Source organism: Zalophus californianus, chromosome 8 (genome assembly GCF_009762305.2).
Source record: "Zalophus californianus isolate mZalCal1 chromosome 8, mZalCal1.pri.v2, whole genome shotgun sequence".
Taxonomy (NCBI): Eukaryota; Metazoa; Chordata; class Mammalia; order Carnivora; family Otariidae; genus Zalophus; species Zalophus californianus.
This window is the reverse complement of record NC_045602.1, coordinates 95,850,263-95,865,054: the sequence shown is the minus strand read 5'-3', so window position 1 is coordinate 95,865,054 and position 14,792 is coordinate 95,850,263. Positions and strand designations below refer to the sequence as shown.

General features: G+C 41.6%; 1 long non-coding RNA gene across 1 annotated transcript in view; it reads right to left on the bottom strand.

The window, feature by feature from the left end:
• Window positions 1–8,109: 8,109 nt before the first annotated feature.
• LOC113938010 overlaps window positions 8,110–14,792 on the bottom strand; it is a 34,026-nt gene continuing 27,343 nt past the window's right edge. The window contains exon 3 of the long non-coding RNA XR_003524785.2: window positions 8,110–8,594. This is a non-coding gene — a long non-coding RNA (uncharacterized LOC113938010). The remainder of the gene's footprint in view (window positions 8,595–14,792) is intronic.

Here is a 14,792-nt window from a genome sequence, read left to right as displayed (position 1 = left end):
AAATACCCAGTAGTGCAATTGCTGGGTCATATGGTAGCTCTATTTTCAACTTTTTGAGGAACCTCCATACTGTTTTCCAGAGTGGCTGCATCAGCTTGCATTCCCCCCAACAGAATACATCATTAGTTTTTGATGTAGTGATCCATGATTATATGTTTTCGTATAATACCCAGTGCTCCATGCAGTATGTGCCCTCCTTAATACCCATCACTGGGCTAACCCATCCCCCCACCCCCCTCTCCTCTAAAACCCTCAGTTTGTTTCTCAAAATCCATAGTCTCTCATGGTTCATCTCCCCCTCTGATTCCCCCCCTTCATTTTTCCCTTCCTTCTCCTAATGTCCTCCATGTTATTCTTTATGTTCCACAAATAAGTGAAACCATATGATAATTGACTTTCTCTGCTTGACTTGTTTCACTTAGCATAATCTCCTCCAGTCCCATCCATGTTGATGTAAAAGTTGGGTATTCATCCTTTCTGATGGCTGAGTAATATTCCATTGTATATATAGACCACATCTTCTTTATCCATTCATCTGTTGAAGAGTGTTCTCTTTTTTAAACTTAGTCTTCTCCCTCAGGTTGCTGAATTTCCTTAACTCAATGGTTCTTGACCATTTTCAACATGAGAATCACTCTAAGAAGGTTTTTAAAATTCCAGTGCCCAGGACACAGAGAAACCAATTAATGAAGAATCTCTGGGGATGGGATTCAGGTATCAGTAGGTAGCTTTTTAAAGGTCCTCAGGTGATTTAATGAATTAGCCAAGAGTAAGCACTACACCCTCAAATTGTTCTCATTTTATTTATCTATTTATGAGTGTATATTCCTTTAGAATTTGTAGAAGTTATAGCTTTGGTGTCTTAACTGGCAGTTTTTTCTCTTATGGGGAGATGGTGAAAATCCTGAAAAAGTGTTCACTCTACTGGAATATGGGAGGAAACTCTGTCCCTAGGTCTCTTTGGAGACAAATGACAACACTCCCCCATCCACAGGGACTGCTGTCAATGCATTTCAGTGTGCATCACCCCTCCAGGTTCACCATAATCTGTGGATTAGGCAGGCTTTCTAAGGACCATAAGCATCAAAATGAGCAGGGGCAGACAAAGATCTTCTGTTTAAGAGTGATTTTTGGTTGCATCTTGCTAGTTGTGTCATTCCAGATGGAAAGATGGAAGGGAGGTGAACAGTCATGCATGTAAACAGCCATCTTGCCAGAATCCCCACTGAGATTCTTCTTGGTGATTAAAACTTTATTACAATTTAGATTTTTAGGATCAGATGGTTAGTATAAATGTCAAATGTACAGAGCCTTAAATTGAGTTCAAAAAAGCTCATGTATATATACACAACAACATGGATGAATCTCAAATGCATTGTGCTTAGTGAAAGAAAATAGATGCACAAGGATACATGTAGTATGATTCCATTTACATGATCCTAGGAAAGACAAGGACAAACCATAGGGACAAAACAAATCAGTGGTTTCCAGGGGCTAAGAGTCAGAGGAGGTGATTGTCTACAAAGGAGCACTGGAGGGAAATTAGGGGTGATGGAACTCTTCTATATCTTGATTGTAGTGGTGGTCACATCATTCTATGCATCTGTCAAAACTCAGAACTGTGTACTAAGAATAGTATATTTTATTGCGTGTGAATTTTACCTCAGTAAGCCCTCTTGGAAAAAAGTCTAATGTACCTCCTCCATGGTACTGAACATTTTTCAGATCCCCAAAAGCCTCAAAGACCTCTCAGCCTTTGTCCATTCTATTTGCTCTGCCAAGAACATTAACCTTTATGATTTGGAATAGATACTACCTCCTCTGGGAAACCTTTCTTATCCCTGCAAGACTCTTCCTTGTGCTTCTGTAACATGCAATGATTCCTGCTATCCTAGCCCTCCTTCTGTGGTGTTGCAGGAGCTTGTATATGTGTTTGTATTCCCTGATAGACTGTAAGTCAACAAAAGCAAGGATTTCATCTTATTTATCATTGTGTCCCCATATGTGACTCAGTTCTAATTATTGAGTCACCTATAACTTGGCCAAGCAAGGTAGCTGCCAGCTAGCCCATGTACCTGTTCACTAGGCACTTGTGCTTTCAGGAACCTTCCAAGTGTCTAAAAAATCAGGAAATGTCCCAGAAATTATTTGCAAAATCCTTGCACTAGAGCATGTGTGCTCAGCTGTGGAGCTCACAAAGCAGATAACCATGCCACTGAGTTTTCAAACATGAAAGGTGGGTTTCTAGAGGAAGATATTTTGAGAAGACGGAAGTGAGTTCCCCGAAAATCCATGGTCCATAACACCTCATTCATTTTTATAGCTGCAATCAACAAGAAAACTTGTTCTATTTGCCTTCCTTGCTTGACAATATAATTTCAGAGACTGATGAACAATGTTTTCAGCACTAGAATCAATACTTCTGATTACGGCTGCTTTTGTGCTAGTCTCTTGCCAATGGGAATATTGCCAGGAAAGATGGGAAGATCTATGGGAGCTCCATGATCCTGATTTTTTAGCTCTCAAAAGCTGTCTGTTCTAATCAAAAGCTGCATTTATTTTGGAAATTTTGAAGTCTGAGGTAGGGGTAAGAGAAGAGAATTGATAACTTTGAGGCACTTGTGATAAAGCTGTTTTACCTGAAAAAAATAAGGACCCATCCACCCACCTCTGCTTCAGAATCACATTCCTTTTCCTTGATTCCAAGCCAAAGGTGTCTTGTAAAAGCTCTTAGTGTAGTTGTCCTCTCAATATGTGCTCCCAAGGGATTCTTGTTCAAGATGAAAGATGGAGGGCGCCTGGGTGGCTCAGTTGGTTAAGCGACTGCCTTCGGCTCAGGTCATGATCCTGGAGTCCTGGGATTGAGTCCCGCATTGGGCTCCCTGCTCGGCAGGGAGTCTCTTCTCCCTCTGACCCTCTTCCCTCTCATGCTCTCTACCTCTCATTCTCTCTCTCTCAAATAAATAAATAAAATCTTTAAAAAAAAAAGAAAGATGGAGCACCGCCATTAGAAGAAGAAGCTTTTGCAATCTCAAGTCACACAGTCAAATGAACAAGAAGTGCAACGTTGCTTGCTTGTCTTTAACTGAATTAATTTCTCTTTTGCATTTGGCTCAGTGGTGGGACCTTTCTACTGGTCATTTCAGGGTTTCTCCTCCTTTTTACTTCAGGATTGCATCTAAGTTAGGGAGGCTGCAGAGACCAAAGTGTCCAGAAGTGAGGGGGATAGGGAGGCTGTGATATTGTGATTTATAATAAGAAATACATACCTTGTTTTTTGCTCCTGGTTCCTGACACAGAGCTCCTAAAACCCTTGTTATTTTCTAAGTGATAAAACCACTAAGAATATCTTTTATTCTAATATTTGGTCTTTTTGACCTTGGTTCCTGTTCCTGATATGTTTGTAATTTCCTAGGTGATAAGAGTGTCTTTTGTTCTGTTGAGGTAACTCTGGGTGGGTTCTCGGATGGCTTCTGAATGGGGGCCGGTCACTAGAAAGGAAAAGCCATGATTAGAAGCATGGAATTCTCAGCTTCACCTACCATTCTTTTGAGAAGGGAGAAGGGCTGGAAATGGAGTTAATGATCCATCACATCTATGTGAGGAAGCCTCCCTGAAATCCCGATAGTATAGGTTTTGGAGAGCCTCCTGGTTGGCAAACATGTCCACACCCAGGGGGGTGACATACCCCATCTCCAGGAGGACAGAAGCTCTTGCACTCAGGCCCCTCCCAGACCATGCCTCATTTATTTCTTCATCTGGTTGTTCATCTGTATCTTTTATCATATCCTTTAATAAATTGGCAAATGTAAGCATTTCCCTGGGTTCTGTAAGCTACTCTAGAAAATTTACTGACTCTGAGGAAGGGGTCATGGGAACCTCTGATTTGTAGCCAAATAAGACACAGAAGCCGTGGGTAACCTGGGGACCTACTCCTTGCAACTGGTATCTGAAATAAGGTGGGAGCAGTCTTGTGGCACTGAACCCTTAATCTGTGGGATATGACACTTTCTCCTGGTAGATTGTATTAGAATTGAGTTAAATTGTAGCTCATCCAGCTGGTGTCACAGAGAATTGCTTGGTGTGGGGAGAAACCACACATCTGGTGACCAGAAGTGAAGTGTTTTGTGTGAGTAGTAAAAGAGTGACCCAAGAGAGAAACACTCAATAGGGAAGAACTGGGTTTTTGCCTACATTGGTGGAAAGCTGACTTTTCCCTTTTTTGAGGCATATTTCATGTTCTGTTGTTCTCATTTCTCTGCCACACACTTCATCCCATCTGGCCCTTGATCATAGAGTCATGCAGGTCATTGCCTTCCCATTACCATTCCTCTCTTGTCCTGTTCCATCTCGGTGTCCTCCTTCAACCCAACTACTGGATCCCTCTCTGTCTCTCCCTGTCATACAAAAACATTTTAATCTTCCTATCATTGTGCAAGGGGTCTCTGAGATTGTCTTGGCCCATCTACTTAGACACTCTGTAAGAGAGCTCTGTGTTTCTTCCTCTTCTTCTAAGAGCACCAATCCCATCATAGTATCCCAATCTCATTACCTCATGTAAACCAATTAAGCTCCCAAAGACCCCACTTCCAAATGCTATCACAGCATCTCCTCTGTCATAGGCCCTGGAGGCATGGAGCAAGTCTGTGCAGTTCCCAGGCCCATCAGAAAGTGAGGCACAATGTTCTTGGCTTCCTGGGGTTCCAGTTACTACCCCCAGGTCCTAATTTACCCAAGTGGAGGTGGATGATAGATGGGTTGTGGGGTCCTAGTTCCTGTCTTGGGGCAGCAATGAGACTCTAGGCCACTAGATGCCACACAAATATATACATGGTCAAATCATATATATGAAATAAACTAGTTTAATGGTAGCAATTTCATGCTAAATTGAATTAAACTGAATAAATACCTACGAAATCACAACCCACAACTTTCAATTGCCCACCAACTTTGCAAAGATTTTTCTTAAAATGTTTCTAGCAAATTGTATTTCTCCTTGATGACCTTTAGTTGTTCTTGTGAACTAATCAGAAGGTGTTATGCTTGTATATTTTGAGCAAATTGTTTCTCAGGCACTGACACTCTTCATTTGGAAGACTGTCTAACAGGTTATAAAATGTTTCCAAGTCTTTAGAATGTAGACAGAGTAGACTTTTTACAGATAACACACATGATTTTTTTTTAATCATATAATGTTGGGAATGTTCCAGATATATTTTATAAAATGCTGTCTTCATGACACACATTTCTTTAAAAAAGCAGTTCCTTTTGCCTCTTTGTTTAAATGTTATCTTTACCTTGAATGGACAGGTATGGCACTTCTTTTAAAAAGAAATACTTGTTAGATAGCAGAACAGTGATGGTCACTTGTCATCTCAGGAAAGGGCAGCAAATCTGAAACACCGTCTTTTTGTAAAAGAAAAGTATATAACTCATCTTTAATCTGTCACATCTTTTAAGTACTTTGCTGTGACATAATATACAATCTGTATGTGGCACAAAAAAATTTTCAAAGTCAGTCCCTTTGTCTGCTCCAGCTGCTATGACAAGATACCATGGACTGGGTAGCTTAAACAGCAGAAATTTATTTCTTACAGTTACAGGAGACTGGAAGTCCAAGATCAAGATGCTGGCAGATTTAATGTCTGGTGAGAGCCTACTTGCTGGTTTATAGATGGCCATCATCTTGCTGTGTACTTACATGGCTTCTCCTTGATGTATGCTCATACAGAGAGATACAGATGATAGATAGATAGATAGATGATAGATAGATAGATAGATAGATAGATAGATAGATAGATAGATAGATAGTAATAGATAGACAGAGACAGAGAACTCTTAGGGCTCTTGATTTTCTTACAAGGACACTAATCCCATCATAGGGGCCCCACCCTCATGACTTCATCTAAACCTAATAATCTCCCAAAGAAGGCCCTACCTCCAAAATATCACACTGGGGGTTTACACTTCAACATATGAATTTTGGGGAGCACATTCAGTCCTTAACATTCCCTTCTATTATAAAGTATTATAAAAATTCTATTGATTTTAAAGGTCTTAATCTTATAAATTTGCCCACATCCTTGATATTCTATAGTCCTTGGCACACTTCTGGCTGCAACATATTTGCTGCAAGAGTTGGTCTGTGAATGAGGCAGTGAGTGAGTGTGTATCACATGTAGTATTTTCTTGGCAGCCTTATCCCAGAATTCTTTTTTAATCTCATAAGCCTTGTATTTAATAAAGAACTCAATTGTTGAGATTACATCTTTCCTTGCTCATCTTTACTATAATGACTCACCAAAAGTACTTTTTGTGGATTTCATTATTGAAATCAATCTGGCAAATCTCATAAGCTAAAACTTGTTAGAAACATCTGTATTTGATCTATTTACAACCTCCTGCTCTGCATGCTTGTTTAAATGCTTGTTTCTTCCATGGTGTTTTCTGTGAGTATTCCAGTGGTATTTCCTGACAAACGGATGCATTATAGTTTGTTACCATATTGTATTCTGTGCGTTATTTTGTCATTTTTTTATTTCTCTAATAACTTCCATGCTTTTTTCAAGCCCAGCTAGTATCTTTAAAAATCATCATTATGAACTCTAGTTCTGACATCTTACTAATGTCCATATTAATAATGTCCCTGGCAGTTGGTACTGCCTCTTGTTCTTTTTGTTGAGGTGATTTTTTTTTTTATCTTGTCATTTTGTCCAGAGAATAGATGAATGAGAGAACAAAATGTTAACAGGGTTAGAACGTCCCCAGAAAGTATACACTAAACAAATCAGAAAAGACCTGAAACCAGGGGAAAAGAAGGGGAAAGAAAGAAAAAAGAAAAAAAAAGATAAAGATAAAAAGAAACAAAAACAAAACAAAACCAGAATATGATCAAATATGATCAGGCTGGTGCATAGGTCAGTGCCACACACTAGATTTTGGGTGTATTTTGGTCTGTTAGAAAAAAGTGCCTCCCAAAATTTTAAAGAAAGAAAAACTTATATATGTACAAAAATTAGGGTTAATATGATGAAGGGATAGAATATGACTTCCAGAAAGTGGTCGCTTTTCTGTTCAGAGAGTTGTTGCTGTTCTTTTCTTCAGTTGAGTTCGTAGGTGTTCCGAATGGTTTGATCCCTATCCAGCTGAATTCCTGGGACCAGACAAAATCCAGGTCTTCTACTCCTCTGCCATCTTACTCCTCCCCCTCCCTGTTTAATTCTTGTAAGAACATGGAGGAGTAGCAGTTCTTCCAGGTACTCAGATGCTAAGTGACTAAGACAGGATGTGAGCTCCAAAGTCCATGATCTTGGCATCATGGCTCAATGTAGTTCATAACCACCCATGTGGTTCCCTCCTTGCCATGTGGTGTTGTCGTGAGTCCTATGTGTCTCCTCTGCTGGACTCTAGGCTCCTGGAAGAGGGGGATCTCTCTTATCTTTCGTTCTTCAATTAATTGGCATTTTTGTATATTTCAGTATTGCATCTGTACATAGTAGGAACTCAGTAAGTATTTTTAAATTAGATTGTTTAGATCTAGAAACAAAAAGCCCAAAAAAATTGTGGATGAGAAGGTGGGTAATCATACTCACCAATAAACACCATGCTTTCTTCCTGCCATTTAGGGTATGTGTTTTTTTGAAATAGGAATTCTTGACTTACTCCCCAAAACCATTTTCTTGAGAGGCATGTATCTGGTTTGTCTCCTGGATTCCAGTCAGGGCCCCATTCCAGCCACATGTAAGACCATCTCTTATTTAATTAATTAATTTGTTTTAAAAGTCTTACTGTCTCTCCTGAATTTGCTTAGGAATATGGAGAAAAGAACTGAGTTCAGACTGAACATTCTTAGTTGTGGTCCATTCTCAAACAGCACATAACTTCTCTGTGATTTGATGGAATATTTGCATTTAAGAGAAGCATCTGTTAGTTTGGTTTCTGGAATGTGCTTTCACTCTCAACCCGTCCAGTCTGTCTCTCCCAGCTTCTAAAAATATGATCTTATTTTTACTCTCTTTTCAACTTGAGACGGACATTGAATACAGACATCATATACCATTTACACTCAGAAGCCTGTCAGCAGAGGCGCTTGGGGGAGAGCGTGTTTAATCTTGAGAAGGAAACAGAATGTATACACACCCAGCAAACTGAAATGTTTTACCTTGGCTCTGGCTTATACCACCTTCACGTGTGGTAGCAGCTACCAAGACTTAGCTTGAATCTCCATCATCGTCAGAGTCCTGTTGACGGGAATAATTGCTAAGGTTTTCCTGCTTTGTAGACTCTGGGCCCAGCCAAGTTACCAAGTCATCATTAGCCTAGGCTGCTGGTTTAGTTCTGTTTGCTGACTCCTCCTGGGGTAACTCTTTCATGACCGGTTTACTGGGGATAAAATCAAAAGTACAACCTTATTCTCTGTTGGTCTCTTGTCTTCTGCTGGTCCCTTCCATCCCCTCTTTGGTCTCTGGAGCATGACAGAGTCATCCCACCTCCTATCGGTCCTTGAAATGGCTTGGAGGTCAATGGATCAATCACTGGCAAAATCATCCCTTCTTAGGCTGTGAACCATATCATTGGCACATCTGGTCTTCTGCCTAAACACGACAGAAAGAATCATTGGCATCCTTAAGGACAGAAGTGCATGCTGTCTTGGGCTCTAGGGGTGTTGTCACTTGCTAGAGTGGCATGTCCCTAGTAGAGTCAGATAATTCAATAACTATCAATATCCTCCCCATACCCGGAAGCCAGACCCTATAACAAGAAAGTGTGCATGTGCTTTTCCCTCATATCGTCCTCCCTTTTTTTCTTCTCTCTTTCCCTTCCACTTCCTTTTTCTTTTTCCGTGACTTCTAGGTTGAAAACTAAAAAGCCCACAGGCTCTCATGCTCCGCTGGTGGAGGTGCATTTGGTACGACCACTTCAGTATACTATTTAATTACATCGAATAAAGCAGCAACATCAATGCCTAAGAGTCCATGGCCTTTTTAGTTTTTATGTATAATATGATCCAGGAATTCCACTCCTAGGAATAAACCCAATAGGAATGTTTACCTTTGTGCATCAAGGGACATGTCCTAGAACATTCCTAGCAGTGTTATTCATAAAAGCCCCCAAATAGAAATAACACAACTGTTTATCAGTGGTAGAATTGATGACTGATTTGAGTGATATGCACACAGAGCCATATAACAGCAATGAGAATAAACAAAATGCAACTATTTACAATAACATGAATGAATCACACAAGTGTATTGTTCAGCACAAGAATCCAGGCACAAAAGAGTGCATATATTTGTGGTGAGTCCAGTTACATAATGTTTGGAAACAAGAAACATTAATGTATAGTGTTCGAGGCAGGATAGGGAGTGGTCTGAGTCTGGAAGGAGCGAAAGAGAGCTTGGGCGTGGAGGCTGGCAATGCTCTGTTTCCTCATCTGGGAGCTGGCCCAGTGGTGTGTTCAGTCTGTGTGGGTTCATTAAGCCATACAGTAGTCATTTGTGCACTTTCCTGTGTATATGTGTCTTTCTTCCATGATTTTAAAAGATATGAAAAACAAAAATAGAAACCTCATGGAAACAGAGTCTATGTATGTGTTGTTTCTCTCCCCCAGACAAATTAGCTGTCCTCCGAGAGAGGAGTGATTGGCAAGCACCCCACTCACTCTCCAGACTTGGCAGGATCCTCTAGCCAGTGGGTCCCAGCTCCTTTCCCCTGTCCTCCACCCCAAACTCACATTTCCCTTTCTGTCTAATCCACATCACAGATGTACATTCGCCTCTCCTCCACATTTCCCCCTCTACCAGGATCCCAGGGGCTCTGGATCCATTCCCTAACTGCTGCCCCCTGTGGTTCGGGGCCTTAACCCCGCCAGACTGATGCATCAGTAGCTGTGGGTGCATATTGAGGGCCTAGAAGCAGAAACATAGCTCTATCTCTCCATATCCCTGTGCTATCGGAAATCCCCATAATACTTAACTCTTTTGGATGATGGCATTGAACATTCTTACTTAAATGTTAAAATGGGAGTGGCATATTTATACTATGTTATAATCCACCCATCAATCAAACTTTTCTTAAGGTTCCCTGTGAGCCAGAGGATCTTCAGCCAACACTTCTTTAGGCAAGGTCATCAGACATTTGACCCTAAAGTTTTGAAGAATGGACTGAACATTTTGTTTCCTTTTTGTGTTTAATAATTGTATTCTGTCCTTTCTTGACATAAATTGTGGGTACCAGAGATTTATCTAGTGTGGTGATTTTTCAAACTGCTTTTTTATCTTGTGAGTTCTTCAAATGCTATCTAAATTAGAAGCATGAGCACTTAAGACAGATTAGGGCAGAGTTTTTGATCCCTGGGGGTCTCTGTGTTCAGGTAAGTATCGGGGCCCTGCGGAGCTCACATTAAAACATCAGGTATCTTGAGTGAAATGACCTGCTTGAGGTCCCTCTGGCCAAAATGGCAGAGCCAGGTCAAGAATCCCCCTCCCAAACCAGGGCTCTTACACCTCTTTGTCATGGGAGGGGTTCTGGTTTCCTGTCTTGCCTCAGTGGCTGCAATTGGCATCTCCTTCTGTGTTTGAGTTTTAAGTTCTTGAAGCCTGGTCCCTCCTCAGATGTTTGTAATCTCTGTTTTAAGCCTAGAGAGCTTAAAATACACTAGAGCCAGGTGCTGGGAAATTAGGGCTTTCCTTGAGAAACTTAAGCATTGGCTTCAAAGTTCAGGGATCCTGGAGTAGGTTCTGCACAGATAGGGGACAGAAAGACGAAGGGAGCTTGGAATCTGGGAGAGTGATCCAGCCTTCCATCTTCTGAATTAGTTGCATGAGGTGGGTAAAATTGATGTACAGTGAGTTTCATCTTTGAATACACTATTTAATCCTTTAAAGTGTGTGTGTGTGTGTGTGTGTGTGTGTGTGTGTGTGTGGTCAAAGCCCCACTAGCCAAAGATCCAGGAACATTTTTCGAGGAACAAGGTCAGGTTTGTTTAACTTTCTACAGCAGGAGAAGGGGAAGACCCACACTGGGGGATTTGGGGGAATTGGGGAATTTCAGAAAGAGGAAATTGAGAGAGGCTTCCCATGGAATGTGAGGCTTGTTGGGTGATTCTAAAGATGGTTTAGGGAAGTGGAAGCTAGTTCTAGGTGGGATGAAGGAACAACCCTATTGTTGAGTGTCTTGGTAATTGTTATGCAGGAGGCAAAAAGATTAAAATGGGGCTAAAGTTGTCACTGGTAAAGGAACAAAGGTTAATTATTAGTTATTTTTGTGGTTGCAGTGTGTCTTTATCTCTAATAAGGTTTACATATGATTATGGAGAGGTCTTGTTTCTGTCTTGTTTCATTCAGTGTCTTTGTCTGAATATTATTTATATTCTGCAAAAGTTGTTTACACTCAGTTGGTAGCACTAGACCCTGTTTGCTGCTTAATGTCAACTGGAATGGCTGTTCTTTAAACACACACAACATACACATATAGTTATGTCCAGATCCATATTCATATTTATATAATGTGGGCATGTCATTAAATGATATAGTATATTTCCAAGTACCTGGAATGGTGTGTCTGAGAGACTGTCTTGCATAGAGGCTAATCACAGACAGACCTAGGGTTCTACTCTCTTAACGAAAGTTCTTCACCAAAGTCTCAACTTTCTCATCCATAAAATGGGAATAATAATACCTGTGACATAGATCTATAAGAAGTTAACAGGCATGTGCCTGCAAAATGATAGAAAATGTCTGGGAATAGTAATGAGCATACCCCTTTGATCCCTACGGCCATCTGTAAGGTGGGGACCTGGATGACTGGGCCAGAATTTTGGCAGGGCAGCCTGACACCAGAGCCTTGATCTTACAGTTGCTTCCTGGTACTTGGCAGGGAAGACAGACCCCTGTCTGAGACGTGTGTGTATCCAGATGAGGACAAATCACTGCTCCCACCATGATAGGAAGGTCCAGTGTAGTCAGCTTGCCACAGGGTAGCTGACTGCTGCCATATTTAGCATTGGCTGGAGCCAAATGGAAGCCAGAGAGTTAAGGAAGTCATCAATGCTGTCCACACATGCCACTTTCTAAGGAGAGCCATTTGGAGAGGGTAGAGAGTCACACATTGGTTTAAAGTCCCCAAGTCCAAGGCCCCTGCTTTGAGATTTTCTAACTAGTCTGTGATCTTTTCACACTTCCATGCTCCTCTCCTGGCACAGTGGAGCCCTCTTAATGTTCTTTTCCATCTTGGTGGGGAAGTAAGATGTCCCCTGTCCTTTCCAGGAATATTTGCATTTTAACATTACTGTTTAAAGTGCTGCTGTGTCAAGCATGGCTCATTCCTTTGTGACCACAAAGTTGGACCTGTGGGAGCAGAGATCATTATTTGATTTGACTTCTTGACTTTTGAGAACCACACCTAGAGTAGCTGGCTTGCCTCCCAGGTGGATGCAGAGACCCCATGGAGATTCACAGAGGAATTTGGGGAATGCCTGATTTGCAACAATTCTCAGAAAATTTCAATAAGATAAGCTAAGGAAGAAGAGCATATCATTGAAGTCTGGAAATCCTAGATTCAAAGCCAGGCTCTACCAAGTCCTAGAGGGTATGATTTTGGGCAAATTACAAACCCCCAGGGAGAGTCAGCTTTCTTCCTCTGTAAATTAGGAACAATTTAGAACGACCATCCCCCAACCCCAGGTTGTTAGGAATTTAAATTCGATAGTTCAGGTCTAACACAATAAGGTTCTAGTGGATGTCAGCTATGCTCCTTTGGTCCCACACACTGCCCCATGATATACGAGACCCCACCAGTCATCTCTGCATCATCTTTGCCCTTATCAAACTGCAGAGTCAATATCTTCTATGTCTGGTTAAGGGTCTCAGGGTTTGAGCCTCCCAAGAGGAAGCCAGACATAAAAAAATAGAAATGTTAGTAAAGCTGTGGTTTTTTGCCAGTGAAGCCCACCACACTAATCTGCAAAGATGTCGTTCATTGTTGCCAGGATGATGCAAGTAGTCTTTTTTTAAAAAAGTTTTTTATTGTTATGTTAATCACCATACATTACATCATTAGTTCTTGATGTAGTGTTCCATGATTCATTGTTTGTGCATAACACCCAGTGGTCCACGCAGAATGTGCCCTCTTTAATACCCATCACCAGGCTAACCCATCCCCCCAACCCCCTCCCCTCTAGAACCCTCAGTTTGTTTCTCAGAGTCCATCATCTCTCATGGTTCGTCTCCCCCTCCGACTTACTCCCCTTCATTCTTCCCCTCCTGCTATCTTCTTTTTCTTTTGCCTTAACATATGTTGCATTATTTGTTTCAGAGGTACAGATCTGTGATTCAACACTCTTGCACAATTCACAGCGCTCACCATAGCACATGCCATACCCAATGTCTATCACCCAGCCACCCCATCTCTCCCACCCCCCACCACTCCAGCAATACTGTTTGTTTCCTGAGATTAAGAATTCCTCATATCAGTGAGGTCATATGATACATGTCTTTCTCTGATTGACTTATTTCACTCAGCATAACACCCTCCAGTTCCATCCACGTTGTTGCAAATGGCAAGATCTCATCCCTTTTGATGGCTGCATAATATTCCATTGTGTATATATACCACTTCTTCTTTATCCATTCATCTGTCGATGGACATCTTGGCTCTTTCCACAGTTTGGCTATTGTGGACATTGCTGCTATAAACATTGGGGTGCACGTACCCCTTTGGATGCCTACATTTGTATCTTTGTGGTAAATACCCAGTAGTACAATTGCTGGATCATATGGTAGCTCTATTTTCAACTGTTTGAGGAACCTCCATACTGTTTTCCAGAGGGGTTGCACCAGCTTGCATTCCCACCAACAGTGTAGGAGGGTTCCCCTTTCTCCGCATCCCCATCAACAAGGATGATGCAAGTAGTCTTAATGACATGGCGGGGACTCTGAGCAATGATTCTTAATAAAGCTTCCAGGGCTAGGGTCAACACCACCCACTGCTTGGGTTTATTCCTCTCCTTCCTGAGCTCAGTCATGCATATCCAAACTGTACTTGTGGTTCCTAAATCCATCTGAAGGGTGGATTGTTTCATGGGCATCTTGGCTTGTAGCTAAGACATGGGCCTACCTCCTCCAGCAAGAAAAACAGACCAAGGTGGAGAGCAAAGGCAAAGAACTGGTGTTCCTCAAGGAATATGAACCAGTGACTTGAAATAGCTTGAACCGAACAATTTATTTGTGTATCACCCACAGAATTTAGTAACATGCTAAGGGGATTGGTTCTGTGCCCCTTCTATAGGGTTAAATGACCACAAACTTGCTCTGCCGTGAACCTGTTTGATTAGCACAGCCTCATGGAGAGCTCTCTACTCTAAATATTTATAATTCTCATAGTAGGTTAAAAACTGCTACTATGCCTAACCAACCACCATCCCCTTCCTTTTTTCCTTGCTGGCAGAGGTATGCCTCCTCCTCTGCAGAAGGCCAGATAATCAATTTCCCAGATATCCTTTCACTTAGACTTGGGTATTGACCCAATCTTGACCAATGGAACCAGAGGAGCAGTCAGCTAAGGGTTTGGGAGAAGGATTTTCCTCAGTATTCGAAAAGTAGCACAGGGGAGGAAACACCCCTCTGCCTGCACTGGGACTATATACGTGAGGATGCAAAGTCAGCTATCCAGTGTCAGAGAAGGTAAAGCCGAGAGAATCAGAGAGCACATTGGAGTCTTGACATGAATGAACCAGCCTTGGGAGCTGCCTACCCCTGAATTTCCTGCTACCTGGGTCAATCCACACACTTTCA